This window comes from Thunnus maccoyii, chromosome 5, assembly GCF_910596095.1.
Source record: "Thunnus maccoyii chromosome 5, fThuMac1.1, whole genome shotgun sequence".
Classification (NCBI taxonomy): domain Eukaryota; kingdom Metazoa; phylum Chordata; class Actinopteri; order Scombriformes; family Scombridae; genus Thunnus; species Thunnus maccoyii.
Window position 1 is genome coordinate 2,112,994 of NC_056537.1, and position 20,090 is coordinate 2,133,083.

At 40.8% G+C, this 20,090-nt stretch overlaps 1 protein-coding gene across 5 annotated transcripts in view; it reads right to left on the bottom strand.

Moving 5' to 3' along the window:
- Positions 1 to 20,090, bottom strand: part of cadps2 (Ca++-dependent secretion activator 2) — a 261,245-nt gene that overhangs the window by 234,373 nt on the left and 6,782 nt on the right. The gene's annotated exons all lie outside the window — the stretch shown is intronic.

Genomic DNA, 20,090 nt, shown 5'->3' on the forward strand with positions numbered 1-20,090 from the left:
CTTCTCCGTTTGGGGCCAGGATACCCCCGCTACCTCAGAACCAAGCTAATGCTAGCTTACTGGGAACACTGAACGCTGCACACTTGGGCTAACGTTAGCTACTTTAGCTAAACTGTGCTAACAGGGCAGGTATTGTAATCAAGTAACATTAAAGTAAATGAAATAATGTGACAATAGTTTGACTCAATGTGAGTCCCGGAGCCAACTGTCAATCACAGCTGTCAATCAACACCCACACAGCAGACATCAGAGCTGCTACAAGTCTTCAAATCTTATAATTTCCAAAATGTCCACCAGTACACTTATTAAGGGGCCTGAATTTAGAGATTGAGACCAGAATGACTGGTTGAAAACAATGATTGACTCAGTGTTTCTAGAGAGAAGTTGAAGCATTTTGAACAGGAGTCAGTTGCAGCAGCTAGCGGCCGTCGGCAGAACTTTAAGATAATTCAGACTCAAGACGTTGGTGCTGCTGATCGGCTGCAACTAACAGTTATTTCAATATCCATAAATGTGCAGGATATTTTTTCGATTATTTGATAAGTTTTGTCTATAAAATGTAAGAAAATAGCGTTAAAGGCCCTTTATTATTGTCAGTGTATCATCACAGAGGTCAAAGAAAACCATGAAGATCTCACATTTGAGAAGCTGGAACCAGCAAATATTTGGTATTTTTGCCTAAAAAATGACTTAAACAACACAGAGACTGAATGACTCTTTGAAAACAATGAATGACTTTTTACTTCTAGAGAGAAGTTGAGGCTTTCTGAACGGGAGTCAGTTGAGCAGCTAGCGGCCGTCGGTGTAACTTTAAGGTGCTTCAGCCTCAGGATGTGATAGTTGACGCTATCACATCAAATGTGCCAAATATTTGATGGTTCCAACTTCTCAAATGTGACGATTTGCTGTTTTTCTTTGACATATATGACAGTATACTGAATATCATAACATATCATCTATTCATTAGACAAAACAAGCATACTGAAGACATTACTGTGACATTACTCAATATTTTCACTACTTTTTATCCTCCATTTCATAAACTAAACAATTAAATGCAATCGTTAGTTGCAGTCCTGGTTTAAGTGGTAAAAACAGACATTGTGTCTCAGACAAATAAGGAAACAACAGTTGCAGAGAGCACGAGTGGTGGAATCCAACATAAGTGTCTCCTTTCTAACGACTGCTGGCTGAATCGAACCAATGAGGCAGAAAAGCTCTCCTCTGGGTCGCAGCAGGCAACACGAGCAGAGGGAGGAAGACGAGAGTAGGGAAGACGAAGAGGAAAAAGCTGAGTGAGGAGGAGGAGGAGGAGGAGGAGGAGACAGGGGAGGAAGATGAGATTGAAAAGACTGAACTGGGAAGAAGGGAGATGTGAAGACGGCCCGCGACTTCACCAGTGAAGGGATAAAAATAGAAGCGGAGCGCTGCCTCTCGGCTCATCCGCTGAGGCCATTTGAATCAATTGATCATCGCAGCGCAGGCGAAGTCTTTTATTAGATTAGAGACTCACATCCACAGAGCCACAGCCGCCGCCACGGTAACGCAGTCCGATTCAAACCCGCTCCATCACCAGTAAAAGTACGCTCCGGCGTCACCTGTCGCACCCTGACGAGAGTCTGGGGAGGCGTTATGACATTTTAAAACCATCATCATACCAACACAAGTCAAAATACACCATCCACAGCCCTCCAGAGAGGATGGTTTCATAAAGTGACTCCACTGCTCAGGGCATTTGTTGCTACATCTATTCTAGCTGCTTTCATTTCCTCAACATCTACATGAGAAATCCAACAAGGAGAGAAGTTCTGATCAGGGATGCAACCGACGGTTATTTTTCCTCAATCGATTAGTTTATAAAATGTCAGACAATAGTGAAAAATATCAACAACTGTTTCTCAAAGCCCAAGATGACGTCCTCAAATGCCCCAAACCCAAAGATATTCAGTTTACTGTCACAGAGGACTGAAGAAAAGAGAAAATATTCACATTTGAGAGGCTGGAATCAGAGAATTTGGACAATTTTCTTAAAAAAAAAACAACCTAAAAACAATCAATCGATTATCAGAATAGTTGGTGATTAATTTAACAGCTGGCAACTAATCGTAATAATCTGTAATAAATCATTTAATTACAGTATTTCAAGAGTGGAACAGTTTTATTATTGGTCGTTTCTAGTTTTAATATTACCAGCGAGTTTCTTTCAAGTCTGTTCATAGTGACGTTTAAAGTAAATCATCTCTGGGTGACAGAGAGTGAAGTGAGACCAGCGAGGATCCTTCCGGCCTCTGGATCTCTTCTAGAGGACGGAGAGGTGCCGGCAGAGGACGCCGTCTAGTTTCAGTCCTTTGGGCTCTTTTAATGCTCTCCATCTCTAAAACCTGTTTCAGCTCTTTCTCTGTCCTGCTCTTTGTCTTCTCAGTTTAACTGGTGCTGTCTGGGATTCAGTCTGGCTTTAAGCAGCTTCAGGATCATCCATCGCTGGATGAATAGTCTTTATAAACACAATATTCAATTCTATTGTTATGCACGCAAATTTATGTCCAATTACAGACCAGTGAAGAAGGCAACTTTCAGCATTTATTATCTTAGAGTGCTGAAAGTCCCGAACCTTTTCTCCAGATAAATGAAAATAAAACAGAAATCGTATTATTTTTGGTCTTCTGAAGTCCACACAAATATTACAGAAACATCTTGGCTCGATGTTTGTCTACAAATATCAAACCTGCAGCCAGAAACCTGCGTGTAACATGTGACAGTCACCTCATATTTGGAAAAACAAGTTACAAAAGTCAGTCATGTTTTTAATCAACTGAAGAGATTCTCAAAAAAAATCAAACCCTTTCCCTGTCGACCTGATCTTGAGGTGATACATTATTTTATTTCACCTCTGTTGGATTATTGTAATTAATTGTATTCAGGGTTAATCCAAAAAAAACCAACAACAATCTCACACCTTCAGCTGCTACAAAACACATCTACACAACTTTTAAACAAATACTAGAAGATCATATGACTCCTTCACTCGTTATTAGTCAGTTTTAGAATTAATTTTAAGATTTTTACTGATTACTTTTAAAGCACTTCATGTTTTAGCTCTTGGCTACGTTGCTTATTGTTATTATTCCTCTCAGATCAGCAGGCAGCTCTGTCGTCACCGATCAGGCTGCTCAGCTCTGGACCTGCTGAGGCTGCAGAATCATTTATTAAACGGATACCACACTGTTTTATTTTTAATAATCTGTTTTATTATTATTATTCTTAATCTTGTACTAAAGGTATTTTATTTGGTTTTACTTAGATTTTCCTGCGTAATCGTAGTACTTAAATGTTTTAACCATGTAAAGCACTTTGTAACTTTGTTTTGAAAAGTGCTGTTTAAATAAAGTTTATTATTATTATATTTAAATGATTATTATAACCTTCGTTAGATGGCGGGCGAGGCGGAGTCACAGACCGTACTGTGACAACACCGGCACACAGGACCGGGATAATACTGCTCAGTGACACCACCTCATATCAGATATTCATTCAATCATTAGTAAATGTCTGAAATCTTAATTCATGCACCTTTAACATTTTCAGAAGAACAGAAAACAAAACTGAAATTCTTCATCCTGTTGTTTCCTGTAGTAGCATCCGGGTTGCAGCCAATCATCTTCTCACGCTGCAGTCTGCTCCTGTCCCTGCAGCTGCAGCGGTGAACCAGATGATGATGAAGGAGGAAGTGAGGATGGATGTAGAAACGCACCATCACTGACTTTGGCAGGTTAAACTAAAGTACATCCTCTGCTGAGCCTTCTTGGTGAGGAAGCTGATGTTCTGCTCCCACTTTGAGGTCCTGGCTGACGATGATGATGATGATGGTGGTTCCCAGGAAGCGTGCACCTTGCGTGCACCTTACGTGACCCTGCGTGACTCCCAGTCGATGCTGTGGAGTCACGCAGGGTGATGGGGGCGGTTGGGGCTCGTCTTCACCAAGTCATCATAAGGTCAGTCTCCCCCCTGTAGGCCACCAGAGACGAGCCCAGTGAGGATGATGTCATCCGCCAACTTCAAGGAGCTTGACGGACTGACGGCCGGAGGTGTTGGTGTACGAGGAGAAGAGAAGTGGAGCCTCGAGGGGAACCGGTGCTGATGGTCAGTGTTTCTCCAGCTTCACATGCTGCTTCCTGTCAGACAGGAAGTCAGTGATCCGGGTACATTCGGCTGGGAGAATGTGAAGATGAGTGGATACCGAGAGGTGATCAGAGAGAGCACCGAGCTCTGATGAAAGTAGATTCTTACGGGTTTTTTTTACAATATGTTGAATATATTTGTCATGGGAGCAACGTAATGATGGACCGCAGCTCTGGTGACAGTCTGCTCTACAGATCAAAGATAAGGAAAGATGTATTTCTTCCCCCACAAAGGACAGACGCGTCAGATAAAAGAGGACTTTCTATTCACACAGAAATTCCTCTTACTGATGTCGTTTCATCTGATCTAAACATTTCTGAGACCCAGTCAGTCATTTAGAGTGAGAGGCCACTCCGCCTAAACAGTCTCAATGACCATATAGCGTGTTTTTCTCTGAGCGTCGGCGTCTTTTATCAATTGTTCCTAGAGAGAATATGCTGCACTCGTTGTCTTTTTTCAGAGCACTCCGCCTGAAAAGTGCTGGTGTCGTCACCATCGCTCCTTTTCAGGCAACCAATCATATATTAGATGTGGTGTTGGGTTGGTGCTCATGGTGAAAAAACAATGCCAAACATATAGATAGTAGTCTAAGAATAACAAATACATAATAAAAAAGCAAAAGGGTGATAATAATCTATCATACAACGGCTGTTAGAGTGGAAATATGTTGTCAAGATATTGTTGTCATAGAAACACCCTTACACATGATCTGTTGTCTGAGCAGAACATCAAGCCAAATTAAATTAAATCCATAATCTTCTGTGTGTCCCCCCCTGTGGTGGAACAAGTTGCCAAACTTATGTTCACTACATAAGGGGGAAATTATTATTTCCTGGATGTCACACTGTGTTTGGAAATGCACCGTGTGAACATAAGATAAGACTTTGTCCTAAAGGGAAATTGGCCTTGAACACACAATGCTGCTGCTGCTGCTGTACAGTACCAAAGAATTAATGACTATTACTACATACATCTCATAGATACGGTGATAAAAAGTAGATATTTATGAGATGTACAGTACACCCAGACATCTCTCTAGCCTAAATAAATAATAAGATTCAAGACCTTATAAAAATATGTTATATATATATATATATACACATGTGCAGTATCTGTATAAGTGCTATTAACGTTTGATTCCTGCAAAGCTGCACGATCTTATCAAGCTTTCATGAAACATCTCTTCCTCTCACTGAATATCTCAGCCGTCTCCTAGAAACTCCTAACAGGTCGGGACTCCTCCGCTGCTCCTAAATATCAGCAGAGATAAGAGCGATTCGCTAAGTTAAAGAAATGCATCACTCTGAGAATATTTAAACCAGTTAGGAGTGATTTCCTGCTCTGAGAAGCTCGATTAATATTACTTCCCTGTTATACTCATTTTCCCCTTTATGTTAAACACTGCCTGACCATTAAAGAGAGTCTCCAGACTGGGCAGGTGCTCTGCATCCTAATGAGGACGTTACTTCTTTCCAGAACATAAAAGCTGAACGCCGCTCTGCTCAACAAACAAACAAACACCACAGGGACAACAAACAGAGGGGAAATATCTGGAGGTATCTGTTTGATGTCAACGAGGCCAACGTGGGCAGCTGCTACCTCAAGTTATACTATGTTGTATGTGTGGGAATGTGAAGGCCTGTGTGTGTGTGTGTGTGTCTTTATCAGTGGAGAGCAGAGGCGCTGTGAGGGAGAATCAGCCATGACAAACGTGAGAGACAGTTTTTCCTCAACAACCATAGTCTCAGTCTTCTCACTTCCCTTCCTCTTCTCTCTCTGCTGTCATGTAAATGTCCGACTGTGTCGTTCATGTCGGGAATACTGGAACCCGTAATTTCAGAACTGGAGAAATAGTTTTTAAGTTTTAGGCAGAACTGTAATTATCTTTCTTTCTGAGAGTGAGAGGAAAAGATTGATACCGTTCTCATGTTTGGGTGTTCAAGGATAATTCTGGTCATTTTCTTTTCTAATTTTCTTCCCGTCAACAAATCTCATGTTTGGATCCAAACCAACAATGAACTGATCTACTAACAAGTATTATGAGTGTATCAAAAGCCTGATATATCTTATTCCTCCGTTGTCCAGAAACTAGCGGAGACGTTTTCATTCTCCAGAGAGCAGTTCTGTGTAAATCTGCATCCACACCGAATCAGGCGGTGCGGCGAAAATGCCAGTTGTTCCGTTCATTTGAATGGGGGTAGTGCGGCTCGGCTGCGGCCATTTTGGCCGCCGCAGCGCCACACCGGACTGCGGCCGGAAACTTGAGCCAGAGTCAACTTTTGGAGAAACGCAACCCGACGTCACTGCGGCTGAAGGCTGCGGTGGCCAATCACAGCGGGAGATCAGACTGACAAGAGTTGTAAAACACGTTTCAAGGACAAGGGGGCGAGGATGAGGTTAGACTGTGCTGTCGGCCTCCCGACTCATGTTAAAAAACACGAGAGAAAAAGAGAGAGAGAGCAGCTGTGGTCGAGCGAGCTAGAGAGTGAATGAAGAGCGGGAGCGCTGGTAGCGAGAAAGCCGGTGATCAGATCAATAAAACGTTATTTTCTGATTGTTTCACTGCAGTTACATTGTAGAGCACAAATAAACACGCCCACACCCCCCCACACACCTCCGCCCGACCCTGCAGCTGAACGCTGCACCGCCTGATTTGATGTGAATGCAGCCGAAGGCAGCTGGTTGCAATGTGCAACCTCGCCACTAGATGTCACTAAATCCTACACACTGGTCCTTTAAATATCACTTATTTTAAAAGACATTAAGGGTGTGATGTCACAACAGACAAAAAAAAAAAACTTAAAGTTGAATGAAATATGGAGTAACTTTTCTGATTCAGGGTCTGATATGACAGGTAAACTGTGCAGGAAGTGACCAGTAACACTGCAAATCAATCAGTGTAGTAAGTCATGAATAAAGCTACGGTTATGTTAATGAACATCAAACAGCCCGTTTCAAAAGACGCCTGAGTTGAAACTAGAGCTGCAACTATTAGTCGATTGATCAATTAGTTGCCAACTATTAAATTAATCAACTGTTTTGATGACTGGTTAATCATTTGGAGTCATTTTAAGAAAAAAAGCTTCTTAAATGTGAGTATGTTCTGGTTTCTTTAGTCCTCTGCGACAGTAAACTGAATGTCTTTGGGTTGTGGACATTTGAGGACGTCATCTTGGACTTTTGGAAACAATGATCAACATTGTTCACCGTTTTCTGACATTTTATGAACTCACAGATTAATCAATAATGAAAATAATTGTTAGTTGCAGTCCTAGTTTGGCAAAATGCAGAAAAACACACACAGCTATGAAGGAAGACGACATTCTGAACCTCGTCGGATTCAGGATCAGCTCTCCTGCTTCTGTCATTAGTATGGACGGAGTTATATGTGAGGCTCTGCATGGAGAGCATATAAAATAATCCCTGTTTCCGCGGGTGATCATTTTACTTGCTGGTAGAAGGATCAAAGAGAGTTGAAACACAGGCTGTTTGCTGCAGAGCCGCTGATCACGGACTGAAACTAAAATGTGAAATATGGTTGGTCTTCAACAGCTCATGAGGGTAAACGAACACCACAACATGGCTTTTTTTTAAATATTTCGTACAGTTTACAATTAGCGTTTTTGCTTTCTATGTCTTTATGTATCACTGTCGGTGAGAAATAAGCTGCCATAAGCTGAGAACTTGCTGGTGTCACAGAGGCAGCAATAGGAGAGACCAACACAAGCAGCTGCATCAACAAAGAAATTTAAAAAGATGTTAGATAGTGAGCATTTGCTGCCATCAAAGATGTCATTAAAGACCAACGAGGCCAACGCGTGAAGGATAATGTGAATTTTCTTGCTTTAAAAATATTTCTATTAAGATTTCTTGTTCAAGTGCTCACTCTCAAATCTCAGATGTCAGAGCATCCTTGAACGCACCAACAAAGAGTTTTCCATAACAGCTTCTGTTCTTGACATCCTCAAACGTTCACAACCCAAAGATATTCAGTTTACTGTCGAACAGGACTGAAGAAACCAGTAAATATTCACATTTAAGAAGCTAGAATCAGAGAATTTGGACATTTTTTCTTGACACAAAATAGTTGTTGATTAGTTTTCTGTCAATAAACTAATTGTTGCAGCTCTAGTGTTAATAATGTCATGTATTATAATATATAGTATATACTAAACATAGCACAAAAAGTAAGGACATTTGTGTTTGGTAGATTATTTCTTTGTTGTAACAATGCTTCTTGGCAATAAATCTTATACCGTTGCAAAGCCTCTTTATTTCCCTTTTAAATGGTGCCACATTTGTAAAGAACATGCATTTGTGGGATGAGCAGCAGAGCTGAGTATGTGCAGTACAGCCTGGCACCTCCTCCTCATGCTGGTCCACCACTGCCCAGAAAGGAAACGGGAAGTTAGATAACTAATTAATCAGCACTAATGACAAAGTACAGCTGAGGCTGATTATTTTCATTATTTTAGAAAGTACTTGGACAACTGGACAACTTTCTGACCTGATGTTGGCGGTACATGAGTTTAGGGATCAAATTCATCCTGAGAACATGTATGTCTGTCAATAGTTGTCCAGACATTCACTCAAACTCTTGATGGAGCTTAAAGAGGACATGTTCTGCACATTTCCAGCTCTATGTTTATATTCTGGGGCTCTACTGGAATATCTTTGCATGATTTCCAGTTAAAAACTCCTTATTTGTCTTCTACTGGTCCTTTATGCAGCCCCTCAGTTCAGCCTCTGTCTGAAACAGGCCGTTTTAGCTCCTGTCTCTTTAAGGCCCCGCCTCCTGATGAGCCCACTCTGCTCTGATTGGTCAGCTTCAGGAAGCTGCATCACGGCCAAGTTCCAGCATGTCCGGAGGCCACGTCAACAAACCATGAAACAAACTATACTAGCAAGATTTCACTTTTTCTTCTTCTGTACTTGAAATGTCAACTTCTCAAAATCCATCCGTACATGTCGGTGCTGAATCAGATCTGAAATATGAGAGTGGACAACACATGGAAACACCTTAGCAACCACCTTAGCAACAACCATTGGCTGATCTGCAAGGTTGAAAAAAAAACGTTGCAAACAAAGTGTACAGAGCAGGCTGAAGCCCTGACTTTTGACTTGCAGGCAGCATTTCTACATACATTCACCTCAACTTTTGGAACTTTGACCATGTTTAACATCTGACATCTGAACAGGATATAAATAACAGAAAACCACAAAAAGCAGAATATGGCCCCTTTAAGAAGATCATCAAAGTCATTGAGCTTCATCATCTGGGATCTGTTAATGTCTGTACAAAGTTTTGTGCTAAACCACAGAAGATATCACATTACAGTCTGGACCAAAGTGGTGGACCAACCAACGCTGGCGTCTATAAAGCCAATGAAAATACAAGGAAGCAGAAGACAAAACATGAATTAATTGAGAAGATAAGATGCTATCAGAATTTGTAAGAGGGCTCAGTGCTATAATATATGATCCATACAAAGTTCTTGATGTCTCACATCCTTCCATCAACAAAGAAGCAGTGGAAGTGGTTGCTAGCAGCAGTTAAGTCAATGTTTGTCAAGTCAAAGTTGATTATTTTCTTGTGTTATCAATTGTTTGGTCTTGCTTTTAGTTGAAGTTGACATCTTCAAATGTTGTTTGGTTTGCAACCAGTGAATTTCTTCTGCAATTAATTGACTAATTCTCTGTCATTTCAGATTTACATTTTAGTGCAGAGTTCAAAACATTACACGCTGAAAAAAGGATTAAACGCCCCTAAAATTCAGATCAAAAGGGATTAAAAACAACCTTTTGCAAAACAAAAAGTTAATATAATATCCTGCCACGGATGAACAGATATGGATATTTTCAGCCACCAATAATCTGAACACTTGGGACAGAGCTAGAAATTCAGTTTTCATTTCCACCTGAAAAAACACCTGTGACACCAGTGTTCAATACAACTAATAAAGCTCCCAGTGGACCAGAAACAATGAGAGAATAATTCATTATATTTGAACAATTACCTGAGTGAGACTGAAGGCTAAAGCTGACAGGGGTCAATAATGTCAGATAGTCAGAAGATTGACAGGTGGAGAGATCATTAAAAGGTTTAAATAGGATCAGTGCACAGCTTGGAGGGAGAAATCCAATCAGAGGTGACTTCAGTCTGAAGGGTTCGGCTATGAAAAGCAAACTGGTTGCTTAAACAAAAGACGTCATTTTCAATTTCACAGACTGAGATCTGCAGTCTTTGTGCTTCACCTCTGCTCAGTTAACAGTTCATGAGAAGACAAAGGAACAATAGAAACATACAAGACTGTATTAATGCCATAAATCATACTGAAATAAGTGACTACAATGCTGATTTATTTTCTATGAACATTAGATCTACAATGGAAAAACCTTTTTAAAGAGATTTAATGCTTTGTTTGGAGCTAAATTCTGCTCATTCGGGGGCTGATAAATAGCTGCTGATAACTGAACATTAAAGTGAAAAATCGATTACAAGAATAGCTGCAGCCCTGCTGGAGCTCCAGTTTTAGACTCGACATGATAGAGAAGATTCCTGTAGAAGACAAAAATAAAGAAATAAATGAGAAGGATCACACTGTGCTAATCCGCAACAGCACAAACATGTAGCTGAGTTACTGCTCACGCTCCACTGCTCTGGAAAGTATAATGACACTTGGAGGAAGAGCTGAAATTATATGTTTCTATCTATCTATGTAAACATAGCACAAAAAGTAAGGAAATTTGTGTTTGGTAGATTATTTCTTTGTTGTAACAATGCTTCTTGGCAATAAATCTTATACCGTTGGAAAGCCTGTTTATTTCCCTTTTAAATGGTGCCACATTTGTAAGGAACATGCATTTGTGGGATGAGCAGCAGAGTATGTGGGTTGCGCCCATGAAAAATATGCCAAATCTTCTCTGCTAATGCCAAACAGCTTACAGCAGGTCAGGACTCCATCCTCTCCACTCCCTATTTCTGGAGGTAGTCTCTGATAAACCCCGCTCTGTGGGGGCGAGCGTTGTCATCTTGGAGGACAGAGTTCGGATTGCCACTGGTTGCAGAATCTCATCTTGATATCTCTCTGCGTCGAGATCGCCTCCAATGATGACAAGCCTTGTTTTTCCAGTGAGAGAGATGCCGCCCCACACCATCACACTGCCTCCACCAAAAGATGTTACTCTATTGGTGCAGCAATCAGCATAGCGTTCTCCGTGTCTTCTCTACACTTTGACCCTACGATCCAACTGCCGTAGTCAGAATCTGGACTCATCGCTGAACATAACGTTTTTCCACATGTTCGGGTTCCAGTGCACGTGTTGCCGACACCAGCGCAAACGGGCCTGATGGTGAAGGGCAGTCATGGCAGAACTCCTGGTACCAGAAGCTCAAAACAAGAGTCAATAGCAACAGCAAAGTAAGCTGTTTGGCATTGGCAGCAAAGATTTGGCAAATTTTTCATAGGCGCAACCCATATACTCAGCTCTGCTGCTCATCCCACAAATGCATGTTCCTTACAAATGTGGCTCCATTTAAAAGGGAAATAAACAGGCTTTCCAACAGTATAAGATTTATTGCCAAGAAGCATCGTTACAACAAAGAAATAATCTACCAAACACAAATTTCCTTACTTTTTGTGCTATGTTTATTTCTATTTCTAACTGTGTGTGATTTTTTAAATTTATGGAAAAGCAGGGGTGGGGATCTTTGGGAATCCTATGATTCAGATCTGATTCTAGGTGTCCGAACTGATGCAGAATCAATCCTTGCAGTCTTCTGTCTGTATGAGAATAGTAATTAAGTTAAATGTAAAAACAGACGTTGGTGTGTTTGCTGTGCAGTAAGGGGAGGAGGAGGACTGCTCCGCTGTGTTGTTATTAACCTCATGTCTTAAAAGGCATCTCTGTCTAACAGGCTGAGCAGCCGCAGGGTTTCTGAGTTGAAACAGATTGAGCACCGAGTTATTTTCTTGCTAGTTTAAGTTGTTTACATGCTGCTGTGTGTTGCTCAGCTGCTCTCGTTTGTTACTGCTGGAATTCGCTGCTCCGCTCAGCTAACGTTAGTCTCTGAGTGGGGATGTAGAGAGTATTCACAATATGCTTCAAGTTCATCCTGCAAAGGTAATTATTTAGTCATTAATAGGGATGCACGATATTATCGGCACGTCATCGGTATCCGCCGATAAAGCTCTAAAATTAAATATCGGCATCGGCTGTGCTTCCCTCCGGTCATGCTGCGGCTAACGCTCCGCTAGCGCTAACTCGAGCATGTGTGCGCTGTAGCCTGTCCGGGTGCTGCACTGCACTCGCAGTTGAGTTCCACCTTTTTCGTCCCGTCAATGTCACGTTATTAACCAACATTTAGAAAACTGATTTTTGACATTCATGAACTGATCCAGAATGGTAGAGGAATCACCATTCTTATGTGAATCAATTTTTTTTCACCCACCCCTGAAAACCTTAATAGAAATACTGTCAATCTGAGAAAAAAAAACAAAACAGAAACAGAAAACTGCTGAGTACTCCAGTGAAACTCTTTAGCTTGAAGAGCTTTTTCCAAAAACTGAAGCTCAAGATCCGTCCAACAACCACACCTTCAGTCTTCTGCACTTAACGCACCTTCACGTACTGCCATGTGGTAGGCAAGTGTGTCCCACATCTGAAATATACCAACACACCCTCCACTACAATCAATCCACACTGGTTGCACACTTCTCCCATTACTGCTTCAAAGCAATATTCAGAGCCGTTGTTGGTAGAAGTGCAGCTATACAACAATCAACAGACATGAAACTGACTAGTGGATTCAACATGATTATTATTATTATTAATGTCCAAACACTACAAAGTTATGACAGAACCACCACAGATGGTTAATATTTAATTATAACAACAATCAGTTCATCTTGATGGGACTGATAAGAGTTATATCGCATATCTGACACCATCAAGATAAATATTAAATTGCTGTCTTACCCTTTTATCAAAGAATGAGAGATATATTCCATCCTTAATACTGTTATCTAGCAGAAACCATTCTAAATAATATCCTGTTACGTCTCTTTGTCTCCTTTATGTAAATTAAACCTTCATGCTTCTAGATAACTCTGTTTAGCTGCTTTGTATCTCCTCTCAGCTCCTGAATGAGACTCTAACAGTTTGGTTGTTATAACATGTGGTTGCTTGAGTGACAGGATGTCGTTTATTAATCAATCAATATTTTGGTGATCTATGAGAAAAATGTTTTTTGGGCTGCAGGGAATGTTTTTGTTGCAGTATCACGAGGGGCCACCGGGACGACGGCACGGCCAGGCTGAGTGGCCTGAAGCCTCGTTACAGCGTTCTCCACATGTGAAATAAAATCATTTTATTTCGGCCTTGGATTTCTGTTGAGTTGCAACTTCAGGGTTTCTGCAGCATCACCAAGTTAAATTTAAGACCTTTAAGACAGTTTTAATACCACATAAAATACAGTTTAATACCTGTTTCATGGACAAATTTTGAAAGATATCAATAAAAACCATCAGCAATGATAAGGGCTTGAATTATTGAGTGCAATGTGAAATAAATGTCAATATATTTAAATTTATTTCACATTTTTATCATTACTTCCTGGCAGTATAAAACAATAATTCCCAATAATATAACTAATTACTCATTAATCATGACCTGGACGTGGATAAACAGCAGAAAAACAATGCATGAATAAATGGATGAACCAATAACCAATTCATTTAAGGACAGAATTGCTGATTTTCCAGCCAGGTTTTGCTAAAATCACATTAAAAAAACATTTTATAACTAACATCACTGCTTACAACAGGCTAGACAACATATTCCAGACATCTGTGAATAAAATCTAAGACTTAAATACCTTCTAAGGCCTTTTTTTTTTTTTGAGGAAACCTTAATCGATGCTTTTTAAAAAGGGCTTTTCAAGGCCTGCAGAAAGCCAGAACTTGTTATGAATCAGATTACTGATGGTGCGTCTCACCAGTCTGCAGTAGAGACAGACTTCAGCCTCGAAGCTGCTGGACTGTGTGACACAAACCTCCCTCTGATGGAAGAAGTCTGCTGACGAGCTACGTGCAGCTGCCAGAGAGGATTTATGTAGTATGTTTTTTGCTTTTTTGAAACAGTGGATTATAATCTATTGAAGTCATTTAACAAGTTTAGCAGTGAGAGGATTCAGTGTTATTCCCCAAAGAGAAACAGCTGCTGCCAACACAGACAGTTAGATGTAGGAAGAACGACATCAACTAAGACATCCAGCGTGGGATTTCTTTTCTTTTCTTTTCTTTTCTTTTTTTTTTTTAAATGAACAGCTCAATTACTCGCATCAGATTACCAAAAGGAGTCTCAAAGGAAGCATAAAAACAAAAGGAAGTAACCACAAATCTAAAAAATGTCAAACTGTGTGAGTTGGGATTCAATAAACTGCAATCTTTTACTCTACATTTGCACTTTCCTGCACAAGTACACGAAGGCACCGCAGCGGAGGGGGGGGGGGGGTGACAGCGGAGGCCGTCGTCTCAACAAACGAGGGGCGTGCGGAGCGGCGGCGGCGGCAGAGAGGCCTCGGGGGACTTCATTAGTCACTAGAAGCACCGAGCGAAACTGCAGGATGATCCGGCTGCCACGCGGGGACATGATGAGCCGCTCAACCTGTCAATACCTGTTTATTTATGACGACTCATAAATATCATCATCGGCCTCCGGAGGACCGCAGATGACGGCGGATGTTTGATTGCTCGAGAGTTAACCCCCCCCATGTGACCCGCGAGGAGCTGGATCTGTTTCTGAAATGTGTTCCATTGAGAATTCATTCAACATGAAAGGGACGTATATATATATAATATATATATATATATATAGAGAGAGAGAGAATGATTTACTGTTCATCTGTACTGTACTGTACATCTTCATTCACTAGAATTGATCTCATTGTAAACAGCCTCGAGGCAGCAGGATGATCTTAAATAACCTGAATCTGATTGTTCTTACTACAAGATAAAAATACCAGCAGATGTCAGCCACTGATTCACTCAGACTTCACACCACACAGACGGCAGAAATACTGACTTCAGTTATCAAATATGTGATTTAGACCTGGTAGAGAGGTCCTGCTCACAGAACTTAGTTATGACATTATGACAAAACTTTTACTTTCCTATCGGATCCACAAATTTGTTTATTGGGGAATCTTAACAACCACTGCTGCACATTTAAGGAACTTTACATAAAAAGGTTTTTAGAAATATCTTTATGCAGTGCTGGGAGGCAGAAGATTCCCGTCTCCTCATAGCTGGATGGTTTTTGGATATGAACAGTTGATTCCATGTGAAAAGATCACAGATACGCTCAGAAATGATTTCAATACCTTCTAAAAATTTGACCCATGTGGACTCTTCACCAACGCCTTCATCAGGTTTGATATAAAAATGTCATCAGAACCTATAAACTTTAGGCCTATAACTGGTCTGTGAATAAGTCCAGATGGTTTCCATTGTCTCTTTTTATTATGTGTTTATTTATATGTTAATTTAATTTTTTTCACTTTTTTTTTTTAATCTTAATTGACTACTTACTACTTTTTAGTAAAAGTCCTTTTCCAGTTTGTATGTGAGCTGGACAGCGAGGGGATCTGGAGCGCCGGGCTGTGAAGCCAATTTGACATGGCGGCCAAACTGTGTTATGACAACGTCACGTGACGCTATTGAGCCCAAAAAGACTTTTTCCCATCGACTTACATTGTGAAAGAGACGTCTGTAAATCAGCGGATACATTTTCTGAACATCACAACCTCCACGAAATGACTCGTCTCACTCCGATCACATTTCAAAAGCCTAGAAGAGCCTGAATGGTTTTATCCCCATTCAAGTTAGCCGGAGGGCTAAACCGGAAGTAGCCGACTCGGCCAGCGAAAGTCACCAGTGCGCCTGCTCTATGGGCCCAATGATCTGGGAAGATCCGGGTAATTTTATATGCGGAAGTCAAACTTTTTTGGCTTCATGCCATGGATGTATGATAAGAGCTGGATACGGTGCTTATAATACATCCATGGAATGAACGGGGCCCCGCCTCCGACGCTGTATCCAGTTCTCTTTATACATCCATGATCTGGAGCCATTTTTGTTTGTGTTTCTGTGTGTATTTACACCAGTACAGACTGCAGATGCATAAAACTGTACAACTATGTAAACATAAAGACAGAAATATGCAGAAAACTCCTCTCATCAGATTAATGAAGGCAGGCGTTACTCTGTTCTGATCTCAGTCGCTGTGGAAGTGTCGCGTTTCTTCTCCTACACATAAACATTAATGAACAGACATCTGACACCTGTTTGCATAAAAATCAGAGCTGCAGCGATTAGTCAACTGAATAATAACTGATTCATTTTTAAAGTAAAAAGGTCAAACGTGTCATTTTGAGGATTCGCTGCTTTTCTTATGAGGTAGGAAATTAAACCAAAACAGGCAATATAAAGATGTCACAATGGATTTTAGGAGACTGCAGCAGACAGTTTTCACTGTTTTCAGATGTTTACTAGAACAAACAATTAACCAATTAATCAAGAAAATAATCTGCAGATTTGATTAATAATGTAAATAATCATTAGTTGAAGCTCTAATAAAAAAAAATATCCTTTTCCATGCAAAAAATACCAACCAGTCTCTAATTCAAGCTTCTAACTTGTGAGGATTAGTTGATTAATTCATTAATTAATTAGTTGATGATCAGAAAATGAATCCTCTTTCCTGTGTCACACATGATAGTGAATAAAGTGAATATCTTTGGGTTTTGGACTGTTGATTAGATAAAGTGAGACATGTGAAGACATCAACTTAAGCTTTAAGAAATTATAACAGACAAACATTAATCAATTAGAGAAAATAATCAGCAGCTTAATGAATGATGAACATAATCGTTAGTTGCAGCTGCTTCTGCTGCTCGTCTTTGTTTTATACAATAATAAACTGAATTAACGCTGAATCAGGTGAGATGCTCGTCTCCTTTTAATAATCAAAGTGAAATCAGCTGAAACGTCTCTTAAATCTTTCAAGTCTAATAATTATTAAACACAGAACAACTACAGCGAGAAGAAAAGCTCGAAGGTGAAACAGAAATAACGACAGTTTATGTTTTAGCTTCAGTATTCACTGTTTTCACTTAAGATCTGAACACAAAACATAATTACAGAGTAAAATGAGAATATATGACTGAAGAGTTCGATCTAATAATGCAAATATTAATTTATGTGATTCTGCAGGTTTTCTGTGATACATATAATAATTATCAGAAAACTATTTCATATTTATTTCATCCAACCTGCCAGCACTTGTGGAAAATTACTGATTGTTGCACCTCAATCTGTGAATTTTTCAGCTTCTACAGAAACTTTAAACTTACTTTTATCACCAGATTATCAGATTACAGACACACATTCATACTGCAGCCCTGGTTCAATCCTACTCTGAGAAAAGCTGAAAGCATAAACCCCCCCTCTGTACAGTGTAAAACTGACTGTACTGTTCTGCTGACTGTAGAGAGTCTGTGCTGACTGAAGGCCGCCTGTGGCCCCGGGGTCAGGCTGACTCGCTGTCTAATGGAGCTCCCTGCTCTGTGAGAGCCCTGCTGAGAAATCCTTTCACTTCCCTGAGAGGAGGAGGAGGAGGAGGAGGAGGAGGAGGAGGAGGAGGGGGAGGAGGAGGAGAGGTTACATAACCCTCTGTGAAGAGCCGTGTCTCAGGGAATCTGACAGGGGAAGGAAAGATGACAAAAGGAGGACGGAAGTCGCCTCCAGCAGCTCTGTGGCCAAAAAAAAAAAAAAATCGCGCCAACTGCGCCTGGTTCAGCAGAAGTAGCTTCTTATAGCGGAGGGAAGCAGAGAGAAGAGATGGTGTTTATCTTGTTTGTGGAATAAACAGCTGCCAGGGGATTAGATGTGTGCAGGGAGATGCGTGGGTCTCCAGCAGGGGGGGGTTGGGGGGACGGGGGGGGTTCTGCAGTTTATGAGCAGCTTCCCTGCTCAGTTTATCAGGTTCGCTTGGAAACAGGACAAAAAAACAGAAACACCAGGGGGACGACTGGATGCTTCTGATGGATGAGAAACAAGAAAACAACAGGTGGCAGATTCCTGATTAATGTCAACAAAGAAGATCTCACAAGTAAATAAATAAATACATAAATAAAAACACTAATTTCCATTTCTGGCTCCTTCACTCATGTTCAGCAGGTTTCAAGCCTGGAGGCTGCAGCACAGTTTGGGGAATAATCAGAGTCCACAAGTTCAGAAGCTGCAGCAGTATTAATGTTTCAGTCCATCAGTCAGAGTAAACATCTCAAGGCTCTGCAGGTTTCTCTCCTGCAGCAGCAGCAGCGGCGGCTCTTCGTCCACCTCACAGGACAGAAACAGCAGAAGACGGGTAACAAGTTACTGCAGAAAAAACCTCTAAAGTGAGTAAAAAGCTGCTCTCCAGCGTGGATGTGACAGCCGCTGAAGGTAGTTAAACCTTCGTCTCTGACACTGAAGAGTCGTCCTCCAGACAGTCCCGTCTGTGTTTGGACAGTTTTTATTCAGGGCTTCAGGTTCTAGACGTCACATTAAAGTCTCAGCTTTCATTTCAGCAGCTTCACATCAATATTGAAAGAAGCGTGTGGGAGATCTCCTCGTACCTGACTTCATCACATACACATGATGATGATGATGATGATGATCTGGTGATACGTGCAATACAAGTCCTAGAGGTTCAGCTAACAAATTTAAACCGTATCAAAGGTCCAGTGATGCTGCGTGACGCCAGAAACATGGACATGAACAGTGTTTCTGTTACTATGAGAGGAGACATCATCTTATTAATGACTCTTCATTCATTGTTGGAAAGTTTAAACTGATTCTGTTGGTTTGATGAGACGACTCAGCTGGTTCTGTTCTGTGATTCTTCTTCATGTTTTTGGGGAAAGTTTTACATTCCCTCTCTTCATCATGGCTGCTGTTTCACTGCAGATCAAACTCACTGGTCTTTCACACTTCCTTCAGGCTAAATAAACAAGTATTTTTCAGTCCAGTCATCCTTAAATGTGAGTTTTTTACTGTCAATCTTTCGTTTTTCTATCCGCTAGTTTCCAACAAATGAAGCTCCTACGTCTGACAACAAGCTGCTCACTGTGACGACTAGCAGGCGGCTGAACGTCACACTTCTTCACAACAAAAAAGGAAAAAACAATGAAAGAAAAACGAGATTACAATCGATTCTCTGGCCTCGCGGTTCAGTAGAAGTCCTGCACAGATCAGATCAGGTTTGCAGCTCTGCAGGGAGTCTGATCGGCCGCTTTACAACCTGAAATGTAAATTATTTATCAGACTCTTTGGGAGATAAATATCCTTTTATTTCTTGCAGATAGCTGCAGGTGAAACCCGCGCTGGCTGATTCACAACATGTTTAATCTGCTGCTGGAAGATTTTGTCAATACCAGACGCTTGTTCGATTTTTACAAAACACGAATCAAAAATCTCTCCGAGACAGAGGACAAAGCATTAAAATACTTTCACAGCTTTTATTACTTTCTGGATTTATTGCAACTCTGGAAACTTCTTCCAACAAACAAGCTGAGCATAAAAAGACAAAGGAGCTTTTCTGCAAACACTTCACACAAAAAGAAAAAAAACACACAGGATCCTTTAAAACGAGGAGCTGAAAGGAGCCGCAGTCATTCAGTCCAACATTCAAACTATGTAAACAAGGAAAGACGAGAGGTTGCACGGCTGGTTTCTCTGCTTCACTTTCTCTACATAACTTCCCCCAAAGCCGGCAGGTTTACAGTCAGTCTGATTCATGACTAACAGACAACCTGTTAATGTTTAAATGTCTGTGTGAAGGGGAAACCAAACACACAATCAGTACAT